This window comes from Amblyomma maculatum, chromosome 6, assembly GCF_055883805.1.
Source record: "Amblyomma maculatum isolate TAMU_Amacu chromosome 6, ASM5588380v1, whole genome shotgun sequence".
Taxonomy (NCBI): Eukaryota; Metazoa; Arthropoda; class Arachnida; order Ixodida; family Ixodidae; genus Amblyomma; species Amblyomma maculatum.
The window spans coordinates 158840550-158853446 of record NC_139349.1 but is presented as its reverse complement, the minus strand read 5'-3'; the positions used below and the strand labels follow the sequence as shown (position 1 = coordinate 158853446).

The window sequence follows — 12897 nt, the reverse complement described above, 5'->3', positions numbered from 1 at the left end:
TCTTTCTTCCCAAGTGGAGCCCTGCGTTCAGTGCTCCATGTGCCACCACTTTCCTCCAGGCCCGTTAGACGACAATTGTAAGAGGTGCAAAAGAAAAAAAAATGAAAAGCCAGAAAGTGAAAAACAAACAAACATAGAGACAAAAAAATAATGGGAAAAAGAAGATGCACAGAGAACACATCCTTCACTACATCAGGTTTAAACTGTACCCAAATACTCGCCAAGCAGGCAAAATTAGGAAAGATGTATGAAAGGGTAAATGAAGCACAACTATAAATACATACCTCATAGAAGCCACATGACCAGAAAAAAAACAAGCTTACTTGTAACAATGGCAGAAAACTTAGCAGGGAGAAGTAAAATGTACATATATATATATATGTATGTATACAATTGGAAAAAGAATGAGCAAAAATGACAAATGTAAAAGTAAAGGCAATAAAAAACTCAGTAAGCATCCATGACTGGAAAACTTCCAAAATGCATAAAGCTGCACAAGTGGAAACAAGGAGTGAAAGAGGAAACCGACACTTACTAAAGGTAATGCCTATTGCACCAATACTGCAGGCTTCTGGAGCTCAAGCCTCAGTGAATAACAGTGCACCACAGAGGAGTTATGAAATGTATCGACACAACTCGTGTAACTATTGTTAAAGCATCTAGCAGAGCTGGTTCAGTCTAAAGGAGTAACTCAGACCTGCACATCGCAGCACCTCCAGCAAAAAAATGATAATAATAGAAAATAAAATAAATAATAATAAAAAGAAAGAAGTGGTATGCCCAAAGTACCTATTTGCTCGACAAAGAAGCAGGAGCCCTCCTCTGTACAGAGCATGGTAGGGGGTCTGCAGGGGGTCTGACACCTTCCAATTACCTAGCTCAGTCTTCAAACCTCATTGGGGTGCAGGTGATCTCTATTGGAGGTGAGATGGTCAACACCAGGCTATTTAGCTGAGTCAATTTGTTTCTTTTCTACCAAGGGCAGTCATACTCGCTTTCTAGCCACAGTTTGAGTAACTGTCACATGACACCAAAGCAGGCACAATGTTGGTAATCGGGGATGAAACCATCCACCACATCAAAACGAAGTCACGGCAAGGCAAGGTCCCTTGACTCTATTAATAAACAGGCACTTAAGATGTGCCTTTTCTAGCCACTTCAATATGCTTCACAGCAGTCCTGCACACTGGAGCAGGATCTCAATATTCGTACGAAGAGCCCCCGAGGTAGTAACACCAGCCACACCCATAAAAACCATTAAATTGTTTATAGTTTCCGACTGCTGAACGAATGGCATCCACTGAATATGCAGCTGCAAATACCCTTATTTGGACCTGTTCTCCATGTTTAACTAATGGAAATCCTAAGGAAAGCTTCTGTAGCTCCTTTGCAAAGAGTGTAAAAAGAGTGGTCATGTTTGGCTTTGAAAAACCAAAACAAATAGCAGGCATAAGCCTGTTCTGCTTTCAGACTGCAAGGTCCAGCTCAAGAATATCACACTGAACTGGCCAGATGTCAAACGTTAATTTTTAAAACACTTTAATTCTATCTGTATTCCACAATAGTGAAATAGTGTGAGTTGAAAAATCAGCCGACAGCCTGGCATGTTCTATGCCATCCACTACGTCATCACACTTCCTCTGATTCTTTGCGGAAGCAACTTCAAGTTTTGCTGCCCAAAAATTCATTGAAGCTGCTCTTTCAAAGGAACTACAAGGAAGGAAGAGCAAAAGGCTATGTCAATATCCCATTCACAGTTCTCGCAGTGAATCTCAATCTGAGCTGTACTACCCAAGTACCTGGTACAATCAAGACAATAGAAGTGGTTCTCAGCTTCAGGAATGTGTACACCCAAAGCTTTGAAAAGCAAGTATATTTCAATTTTTTGAGCTTTTTCTGGGTACTAGATGATATTCAGCAGGTCCAGCGGGTCTGTCATCCCCCTGGTCGCTGACTTTATGGCGCATCACATAGGACATGAGAAGGGCTGCAACTTGTGTCCTCTCATCAGCAACTTGCAAAGTACTTTGTTGAGCTCTGCAGTCAGCATCTTAAAATAAATGAGATATTCCACAAATATTAATTGGAGGAAAATGTTAGTTCACATCAAATTTTCCTACAGTCCACTTATACATAAGTGCCAAATAGCAGAGTCTAACTGATACAATGACAGGTGTATTTTACTGACAAACAGTGCGATATGGTTCCTTGCATGATAAATTCCATTTTTTTACATTTGTTAGGGTCAGCATAAAGGTGAGCATGTACTGAACATGCAAGCCAGAGAAAGGTTATCTGCCCAAAATGCTTAACATTTGCACTTCATTCAAAGCTTTTGGTGTCAAGATGGAATTATCTGGCATTTAAATCTTCAGCATTTCAGAAAAAAAGAAACATGCTCACTTGAGGACCTCAGTCTTCATCAGAACCTGAGCTGTCTGCATCACTTGGCACAGGATAAGGTACTGGCACTTATTCCTGCTTTGTTAAAAAAAATGTGAGTCCAGAGGAGAAAATCTTGCCTCACTCAATAAGAACTTAGCCCAGCTTTCCTTTCTGAAATTACTGAAGCTTAAAATATTCATACCATGGTAAGCTTCATGAACAGCACTGCACGCCACTTACAACTATTATATGACAGTAGCATATTAATCAATGTTGCATGGCAGTTTCATTAAACCAAGGAGGGGGAGCAGAAAAGTGGACACAACAGAACCAATTCTTTAAAAAAAGAGAGGATGGCCACTACATGCAATTCATTTTTATAATCAGTTTATGAGGCTCGATAAACGTTTAAAGAGACAATAGCTATCCCTGCTAGTTTCCTATTTAACTAAAATTTGTTCAATTACTTTTTAAATCTTCACATAAAGGCTGGTCCACATGCAAGCAATTGAGTGAACTCAGTGGTGAGCGGCATCGACACAGCAAAAAATTTCCAACAGGTTGGAACTGGAGAGCTCGAGCTGCCGTGACAGCTCAAAAGAAGTCTTTTAGTTACTCCGGCAGAAATTGCTGGAGTTCTCACTTGCATGTGAAAGGCTTAAGCGCTCATATGGCAATTATAATTTTAAAAGCAACTGTTATAACTGAAATTGATTGAAACGCCCACCTAAAGCCGTATATGTAAACACTTTGGATGTTAAGGGGAGTCAATGGAAGGAAAAGGAGAAATGCTACATGGTGAACGCTGGAAAGCCAAGTTTGCTACATGGCCGCTTGCCAACTGCAAGCCAAAAAGTGTTCGTAATTTCAGTATCTGGAACGATATTCAGCCAGGAAGAGCACCTTTTTTAGTATTCTTGGCGGCATTAGAGTTAAAATCAGCAATTCTCCAGAACTAAACATTTAAATAACTAAATGTACATTGGAAAAGTGTAAATCTTAAGCAACTACATTGCCATAGGTCAAGCACTCATCTTTTATGTCTTTTATGATAACCTGAGTCTCCTAACATTGTGGCATCCTATGGCAGACACGAGTAATTGTATGCAGCGAGGGGTAATTATGGCGTGCTCTTGTTGCAGCAAAAACGTGAAGATGCACGTGGTAGCACTGACTGACCATGATTTTGCTTCTTCCAGAGCCACACATGGCTCCTCCTAATGGTCAGGCTAGATACGTACATAGGTCTGATTCTGCTAAACAATATTTAAGTATATATTTAGCAATTCTTTGCTTTCACCTTGCGCAGCTGCTAAATTAGAGGAGAAAAGAGTAATTCAGGCCCTACCAATCTTGGTGCATAGAAGGTGACAAAGCCCTGACTAAGCCTTGAAGCATATTTTTGTTTATCCACTTCCCTCCAAAATCACACTGACATACCTCTCCAAGTCACTGAACTGCTTTTTGCATAATTATCGCAGGCATTACTGATCACAGAATCTCACTCTTGGTAGCACGAGTGACACTCAAGCTGAAAGAAAACTAAAAAACCTTCAGCGTGGTGCATATCAAAGCCACATCCCTGTTTATGCAACAATGTGACCAGGGCTTAAAGTGCTGTTTTGTGATATGGGTCAGGTATTAAAAGGTGGGAAAGAAAAAAATAAAAAGTATCTGAAGAGCCACTGACTTTTCAGTAAATCCATACAACTATAGGTGTCATTGGCATTAAAATTATGATTTTAAAGTCATCAATAAAGCTTGACAGAAGCAAATTAACAGACTTTAGTGAGTGACCTTATATTTATTGATGACCAACCTCAGATAGGGTGTCCCCTAAGCATGGTAAACACACTTGATAACACTGTGTATTTTGGAAACTGCAACTTGGTGACATTGGAAACCCTATCCTCCTACAGGTGCTCTCATTTTTCAGCTTTTGTCAAGCCATTTCCTTGCGTTAGCAGCAACTCAGCCACTAATTCCTGTTTCTTGCCTGAGGCTATCAGTGTTCAGAGCGATAAATGGATTTCAAACCTGCAAACCTGGTCCTTTCTCCATGAATATGAGCATAATACTATGCTTTCATACATAGTCATCTTAATTACTGCATTACGACTTGGGATTTCACATATCCTTCACACGTGACATCACACCACTACAACACGTACAAAACCAAGCTTTACGTATATTTACATTCAGCCCATACCGTGCCAATATTCCCAAGTTTTTTCAGCAACTTAACATTCTTCCCATCTCTGCCTTACTCACGTATAACTTAGGCACTTTCACATATTGTTTTGTTAGTAACAACAATCTTCTCTAGTTTATATATCGTCAAGATCTTACTAACCCCAATACCATTAGATTTTCGTCCAGAAGTAATTTTCTCCTGCCAAGAGTGTGCACTATTACCGTAGTTGGATTCACATCAGCCAAAGCATGGAATAACATACCTCCGGACATCAAATCAAGTCTTTTGCTACATTTCTTTAATGGCGCTCATTTTGTTCTTCAATTCTTCAATCATTCAGTGCCACCAACTAATGAAATACTTCATACACACTTCGTAAAAAGTTACTTTTAAAACTTGTTTTCTTGCACATGTTCACTTGTTTGTATTAATATTTGAATAATGGATACTTGTATTTCCTTGTATTACTTTACGCTATGCTGCTGTTCTTCCTTTCATTTTTTTTTATGATATGATACTACTTGTCGTTCTGTCTACGGCTACTTCTTTGTGGGGTATTCTATAATTTCAGAATGAGTTTTTCTTCCTTGCCTCTATAACATTTATTTGTTATAGAGGCAAGGGAAAAAATTATTATTGTTATAACATACTATATTTTTACTTTGTACATTTGCTGTAACCACTGCTCCCTTTCATAACTCGTTTTAATTAGCTGAGGAGGTCCCAGTACAGTACATTTCACTATGGGACTCCTTTTGTATTTATTTATTATGTATGTAATGCTATCATATATGAAGTGCAATAAACTTGAAACTTGACAAAAAAAAAATTGAAATCTTGGACCCTGGTTGCAGTTTTAGTTTGGATCTTTAGACCTCAATCTTCTTTTCTTTTTCTACTTGCAGCACAATAGGTTACAAAAAAAAAACAAAAAACAAGCACAAGAGCTACTGTAACGTTTCCATAACAAATTCTGGGACAGGCCGAACTAAAATGTTACAATTTTACATGCGCTGTTGCCGGCTGCTCCAGGAGAGTGTCTTGCACATCAGTGCCTACTGGCAAGCAATATCTTGCTTTGGCCTGGTGTAAGAAAGGCAGGGTTATTGGTTATCACATTTATCACTTTTTAGTGGCAGCTCTAATAGGACACCAAGTTTCTCAACAGAGAAATAAAAGGTATTTTGAAACATCTCAAAATAAAGACCATCAAGGAAAGAATGCAGTGTGAGATGTCATGTGTAAACTATGCTAACTGCGCTTAGTTTGAACTGTGCTGAAAATTAGATACCAGATTATAAATCGAGAAACTTCGTACTGTGCAAATATGAAGTTCCTTGTAGTGGGGGCAACTGAAACAAATATGTAATTAAACACTGACAACTTTGTGCCATGAGCATTCTCTTTCTCTGCCAAAAGCCTTTTTCATACCTGGCATCAATCCAGGGGCACCTCTCTATCCTCGTCTTCATCAATGCTCTGTGTAACCTGGTAACAAAGAGCATAGATGTTAGACATTAAATCAGCCGACTTCATGAAACATCGGGCACACCGTTAACATACATTGAAGTAAAGCTTCGAATGCAGAGCTCTATGCAACATGCTGAAGTGCATGTGCCCCCCCCCCTTACACACACACACACACACACACACACACACACACACACACACACACACACACACACACACACACACACACACACACACACACACACACACACACACACACACACACACACACACACACACACACACACACACACACACACACACACACACACACACACACACACACACACACACACACACACACACACACACACACACACACACACACACACACACACACACACACACACACACACACACACACACACACACACACACACACACACACACACACACACACACACACACACACACACACACACACACACACACACACACACACACACACACAGCGGCCCTTCCTACTATGCTATATATCTAATAATGTAAATAATATATCCTGGTTCATATGTTAACCGCATGGAAATAAAATAGTAGAGTTAGGGCAAGGGTGATGCATTAGTTTAATTTCAGCTCACAGAATCCAAGCACAAGCTATTTAACAATCAGACTTGGAGGTAATGCATAAAAGACTAGTCCTGGACTCACACTGATATGGCCTGTTTTCCTCCTCCAAAGCGGCAGAAAAACATTGATGGAACTATTTGAGAGATGTAGGGTAATTGTGACGGTGGTGGCAGAAAAATATTTTCCTCATTATCTCATTTATTGCGCAGTTCCATTTTTTCAATGTTGTCTATCACCACAGGACTGTGAGATTCACAGTAAACCATTAAAATCACTTCTCCAGTCACTAAGCAAGTGCAGATCACCTCACAAAAAGGGACCTCCTAGAAATCCTGTTTTTGCATCTCGACAAGGTCTCTCAACAGCTAAACAAAGATTATGCGGGGTTCTGGTTTTCTCTCTAAGTGCCTGTTGCTGGAAGTTCCATTATTTGTGATTGCATATATGATGCAGCTTAAAACAAAGCCCCTTCCCCCCCTCCCTCCCCCTCCTCCTACTCTCATAGGTTGCAGCCCACTGGGAGCAGAGAGATTATTTAAGATGACACTTAGTCTATGAAGGTGCTGTACGGAATACCGTGCCAATTACTGTAAAAGGTCAGTAAACATGGCGTCAGTGTAATGTCCAGCGCCCAGGCAGTGAGAGATTCAAAGTAGCAACTTCCGGGATGTTTGGCGTACTTATAACCCCCCCCCCCCCCCCCCCCTCCGCCACTTTTTTTTTGTTTGTTTGTTTTTTTTTACGAGAGATCTCGACTGCGCACACACTTATGCAAATGAGACGCTCCTCAAAGATCGCGCTTTCCGACCCCAAAACAATTATTAGACTCGGCTCTATGTTTTCAAATGAAATGAATTAACACCATGAAAGCAAGCCCAGATTTTAGTAAAGTCTGTCCGCGCGTCTTTAGCCAACCGAGTTCGAACGTATATATTTACCTCTCCGGCCGCCTTGTACTACTGCAGAGTGGTCGGTAGAACTGTCGTCGTCGTAGATCTCGCCAAACTGGGGGCGTCGAAGTCAGAAGCTCCACCGCTCGAAGAGGCATGAGAGGTCTCGGCAGCCATGTGCATTCTGAACCGCCGATTTTCTGTTTTTCTGTGCATGAGCACATATCTTGCTCAAGGTGGCGTTTGCACCTTAAAGGCATAGCGCGCGTCGTTCCACAGGTTCCACAGTCCCCCTTTTGTCACAGAACGCACATCGACGAATCAGTCCAATAAAACGTATCCAGAAATCGTCCTGCCTTTACAGCTAGGCCTATGCCTTCCCTTGGCAAAGCGGTGTGTGTTTGTCGATTAACTCTATGGATCTATGGTTTGGTGTAGTTGGTGTGGTGATTAAATAGATAACTGCCACATATCTGGTGAATAGTGTAGATCATGAACGTAAATGTACATACCACTGAAATTAAGTGGTACTATGCGCCACCTGCCTTTTGTATTTTGTGAAAACTACCTTGCAACAGTAGCCTTTAAGCCACAGAATCCTTGGCCTACATCGTTTTAATTCACTCGTTTTCATTCTCGGGATAAAAATTCAAACGCTGAAGAGCGTGAAGGACTGTCCGTTGAACATGCATGCATGGGTACATGAGCGCAGCCGCGGTATCCAAGTTGAAACGAACGTTCAGGGCACAAGACTAATTTTCGGGTCACTCGAAATTGAATTTGGCTTTCCTGCAGTAACGCACTTGCACAATTGAACCGCTGAACGATTATGGTCTAATTGCCATAGTTTTTTTCTTCAAGGACCATATATAGTTATTTGATACTGCCCATGGTAAATTGCATGGTCTAATTTGTTTATAGAACTTAATTCCCAGTTGATATATCTGGCTGGCTTATAGAAATTTCTTGCAAAAAGGGTCCTGGGTTCGCGCTGCAAGCTTTCATGCTCTACGTGCTTCCAGCATTAACACACGCTCGACCCCATGACTAGAGCACTGCACCTGATTTTCCGGTCCGGGCCCGGCCCATGCCCACCGTTTAAAGGCCGAGCCCAGCCCGGGCCCATAACTCCAAGCCCGAGACTGGGCCTGGCCCATGCACACATGAACCAGGCGCGTACCTGGCCCGCGTTTCCACTAGGCCCGCCCCAGGCCCGACAAAGTCTGCATGCGCAGACGCCTTAAAAATGTACTGCTTACCGCCAGTCATAAAAATAAGCCAAGATGAGACAAAAAAAAAAAGAAACTTACAGTAATAATATTCTCAACAGAGAATTAAGGGCAGTAGTATCTGTAGAAGCAAAGGTTTCGTCGAGAGAGTTTTGGGAAGAAATTTTACTCCTTTGTCTACAATACGCTTTCTTTTATTCGGCGTCAAATAAATCACTGGACCAAATTCAGCGGCAGGTTTCCTTCATTTCCGAAAGAAGCTGTATACACAGAAAGCCCCGGCCCGCGGCCCGTTCCCATGCAGTGTTCTACCGACCCCCTGCCCCAATCCCGATCACGTATATAACACAAGCAAATATACGGGACGTCGTGTCAGACACGTATGGCGAGCTTAGTACGGATCACACATATGCTCTTTCACATATGTACTACAATCAGCTGAATACGGTAGCGACGATGTCTTGCGATGTGTTTGCTAACACGTTGAAATGGCCACAGAGCGTAGCATGGCGGTACGTCCGTGGCCACGATGGCCACGATGCCTATCTTCTCTGTCTCTTACTCAAGTGATTAAGAGGGACTCACGTATACCACTTTCAGGACTAGATCATACCTCCTAAACCTCCTGCGTCCCTTTTGTTTTCCTGAATACATTCGAGGGGTGCACATACATCATGACTGATGTTTTGTGGTTGTGTGCGCCTCTCAGCTAGCAGTTCTAGTGAAATGATGCCGAGACAAATGATGCCGAGACAGAAAGCCGAATTGTTATCCTCTCGAACAATCGTCCTCATAACGCTGCGGACGAGTTCTTCGTTAACTTCCGGGCAAAAGGAGCAACATGCAGTACGACTTGTCTGACGACGGCGACCGCTAATTGACAAAAAAATAAAAATAAAATAAGAATGGAGTTGATAATGAAATTGCTACGCCTTTGTATATGAAGCTGTACACATTATGGTGCGTTACAAAACCTAAGCAGACACAAAAGCAGATGCAGAAGGAGCTGTGTAAGAACATTGTGTGTGTCAATGTCAAGCGAGACAAAAATGTGTCGTGTAGGCCTATACAATTTGAAAAATAAATATATAAAAAAAGTTGCTTGTATTGTTTGGTGATCTCGGAGGCTATGCTTGTATACATGGTAAAAAGATGTCATAAGTGAAAAAAAAATAAATGAGGAAAAAGATCGTTAAAATAGAATAACAAGGGCTATATTTGGGCTAAATGGTGTGAGTTACTACTAAAAGAAGAGACAGAAACATTATTTACTCCTTATAGGTGGCGGGTGCGACACACGTGCGATTAGGCCATTTTGGGATCCATTGGTGACATGTGATACCTTGTTCAAGTTCGCGCTGTTCCAATTTCCCGATGAGTCTTTTGCTGTAGAGTATGTTAATGTAATTCAGGGGCACGACGCAGTCGTCAAACGTAACTCAAAAACCTTGCCGACGTTCAGCGGCCCTTCACAGAAGGTCAATCGGATAAACGTTGCCTGGCCCGAGAGGATAAAAAACGGAGGCCAACTGGCTCATCAAAGCTGCTCGTCGCGCAAGCTGTCAAGTTCAGCCGTAAGTATACAGACTGTTATTGTATTTTTTGCAGATGTAGAACTGGCGCCCTTGCATTGAGCCAGATAGCGTTGCTATTTCGCTGTGGCGTTATGCATGCATGTTTATCAAGAAGGAGGAATAGACTTCGCGTATCTCCTCCACCCGCGTCTGGCGCTTCGCCTCGGATGCTGGCTGGTGCGCGTTGTTCTTCGGTCAGGTTGATCGCGCCCAGCTGGGTCTCAGGGTCAGAGCTGTGCAGGGTCTCCCAGGTTCTTTGGTTATTTATATTTACGGCCCTCCTTGGGGAGAAGGGGCATGCACGTAGTACTCAACATGTCGACAGTGCAGTAATTTTTTTTTTTCCCCAACGTTGGTATTAAGGGAGAAGAAAATACGATGTCACACCACAGAAAGACTTTTGGCACATATCGCAGTGTCCGGATTTTGCAGTGACGTAAACAAGTGGAGCCATGGTTAAAATACTTTATGCTTGTTTCTGTACTCTGAAGGGACGGAAGAGGAAAGTTTTTCGTCAAGAACTGGTCCTACATACCAAAAACCGGCGTTATTGGGTTTTTCAGATGCCGTAATTTTTTTACCGGCGAATGTTTATCAATGTTTTTTGGTTAGAACCGGAAAGTACATTGCCTGCTTGTGCCGTCTGTTTTTTTTTTAACGATATTTACTGCCTAAGGGCATCAGTAGGGTATGAGATGAAGAATGAAGAAATGATTAAATTAATGGAAAAAGGTTGGGTGATTTTATGAAGTGAAGGAGTGAGCATGATGTCCCTCCGTCCCGGTGATATACGAGGCAGGATTGTTTGCTGGTAGGCTAGCTATCGCCAAGTTCCGGATTCGTGTCAATTTCAGTGCTGGGCAGTCCCACAGCAAGTGGTGAATGTCGGCTTCAACATTTTTGTTCTTGCATATCGGACACCGTGGGTGGGGATATAAGTGTCCCCGCCCAGGGTGTTCGATATGTAAAAACAAATATGAACGTAGTCATTGCTTTTTCAGAGCAAGAGCTCAATTTTGAACTGTGCCATTTGTATGTTAAGGCAAGTGATGTCATTCACAAGCCATAATATAGAGTGAAGCAAAGACGGGTATGAGAATGTCTGCTAATAGGCTTTCTTCTTCCTAGCTGTGCGCAGCAATCTGGAAATATTACTGAATGCAATGCTTGAGGAAGAGGAGGGATATGGTGATGCCCATCGACTGAAGACCAGCAAGGTTTCTGTCTTCTGTACCTTCCATTCGTGTGTTATAGGCCATAATGAGAAAATGTTTTGTATTGCTTTTTAGATTTCTGTAAAAATGTATTGTTTTCCTTCTTTGACAACAGCATAAAATGCTTACGTTTGCAATCTAATCCCTGAGACAGAGTCAGAATATAAATAGATCTGCAGGCCATTAAGATATGTTTTAAGATCATCATGTAGCAACTTCCTTATTCGAGTTAGCAGTGTGCTGCAGAAGCCTGTTTGAGCCAGAAATCCTGTACAGGGTGGTCGTGAACCCCATGTGTATCGGCCAGCTCCACAGCATCTTGGAGCTGGTAGATTGTCAAATTATTCAGCAGAAAGCTTTTTATGTTATTCAGTAAGTCTGGCACACCAATTTCAGCGAGTTTAACATGCAGTACATTGGCAAAATAAATTATTTTTCTGAGCCTTAAAGGGCAGCTTGGTGGCATCACCTGTTGCCTTAGTGTTGATGCTAAGCTTTCACTATTCTCTTAAGTACCACAGCTTGCTATTGAAAATAATGTTCAAATTGCATTCTTCATTATACCATTAGTCTCTTACATTCCTCCAGGCCTCTTATTGATGAATGACTGCTGCTTGTTAAAAGCTAGGAATCAGTTCTAAATTGTTTGTGTTTAAGCAGTTAAACCTCATTTTTGAAAAAAAAAATTATGGTGTTTCTTTTTTGTATAATAGAAGCCAGGAAAACGAAAGGGGGAGACAGCATCTTAGGCTGGAATTAGATCAAAAGGTAAGCAACTACATGTTTTTGGCTATGTTGAAGTAGTTAGAAGGCTTATCTATGCATAACTCATATTGAATAAAAAATTGTCATTGGCAATTTAAATACACTTTTGCAATATTATGATCCTCCACATAAATAAGAGTTAAAATCAGTCAAAAATTTTTCATATTGTGTCTACTGGAGAAATGAATGGCTTGTTTGCAATTTTAATGGCCTGGGAATGCAGCATCATATTATGCATGTAGTGATCACACAGCCTCAGCTCTCTGTGTCAATTTCTACACGTCATGTTACAGCTAATGATTACTTTTGTAAATGGGGAAGGATTTTCACGGTACAATTGAGTGTCACAATTAAAGGCCTGTGATCAATCATTACATGGCACTCTCTGGCACATTAAATGATTGGCATGGTGCATGTGCAGAATTAGACAGATGATGAGGAATGTTTTTCAATGCCTGTCCCAGTCCTATCTGCCATCACTGCAAATTTGTGACTGCCTGCAACCCAGTATTGATTTCAAAGCTCTGGCTTGACTTAGAAAGGGGTCTATTCACAGCTGGTTCATTTATT

The 12897-nt window shown here is 41.5% G+C and overlaps 2 long non-coding RNA genes across 2 annotated transcripts; one reads left to right on the top strand and one right to left on the bottom strand.

Annotated features, from left to right (window-relative positions):
- Positions 1-1721: 1721 nt before the first annotated feature.
- On the bottom strand, positions 1722-7929 carry LOC146187267 (uncharacterized). The gene is made up of 3 exons (XR_014708230.1): positions 7594-7929; positions 6011-6067; positions 1722-2050 (listed from the first exon to the last, which is right to left on the bottom strand). It is a non-coding gene; the product is annotated as an uncharacterized LOC146187267 (long non-coding RNA).
- A 2011-nt stretch (positions 7930-9940) lies between these two features.
- LOC146187266 (uncharacterized) lies at positions 9941-12598 on the top strand. Its single transcript, XR_014708229.1, has 3 exons — positions 9941-10348; positions 11477-11565; positions 12276-12598. It is a non-coding gene; the product is annotated as an uncharacterized LOC146187266 (long non-coding RNA).
- Positions 12599-12897: the final 299 nt, after the last annotated feature.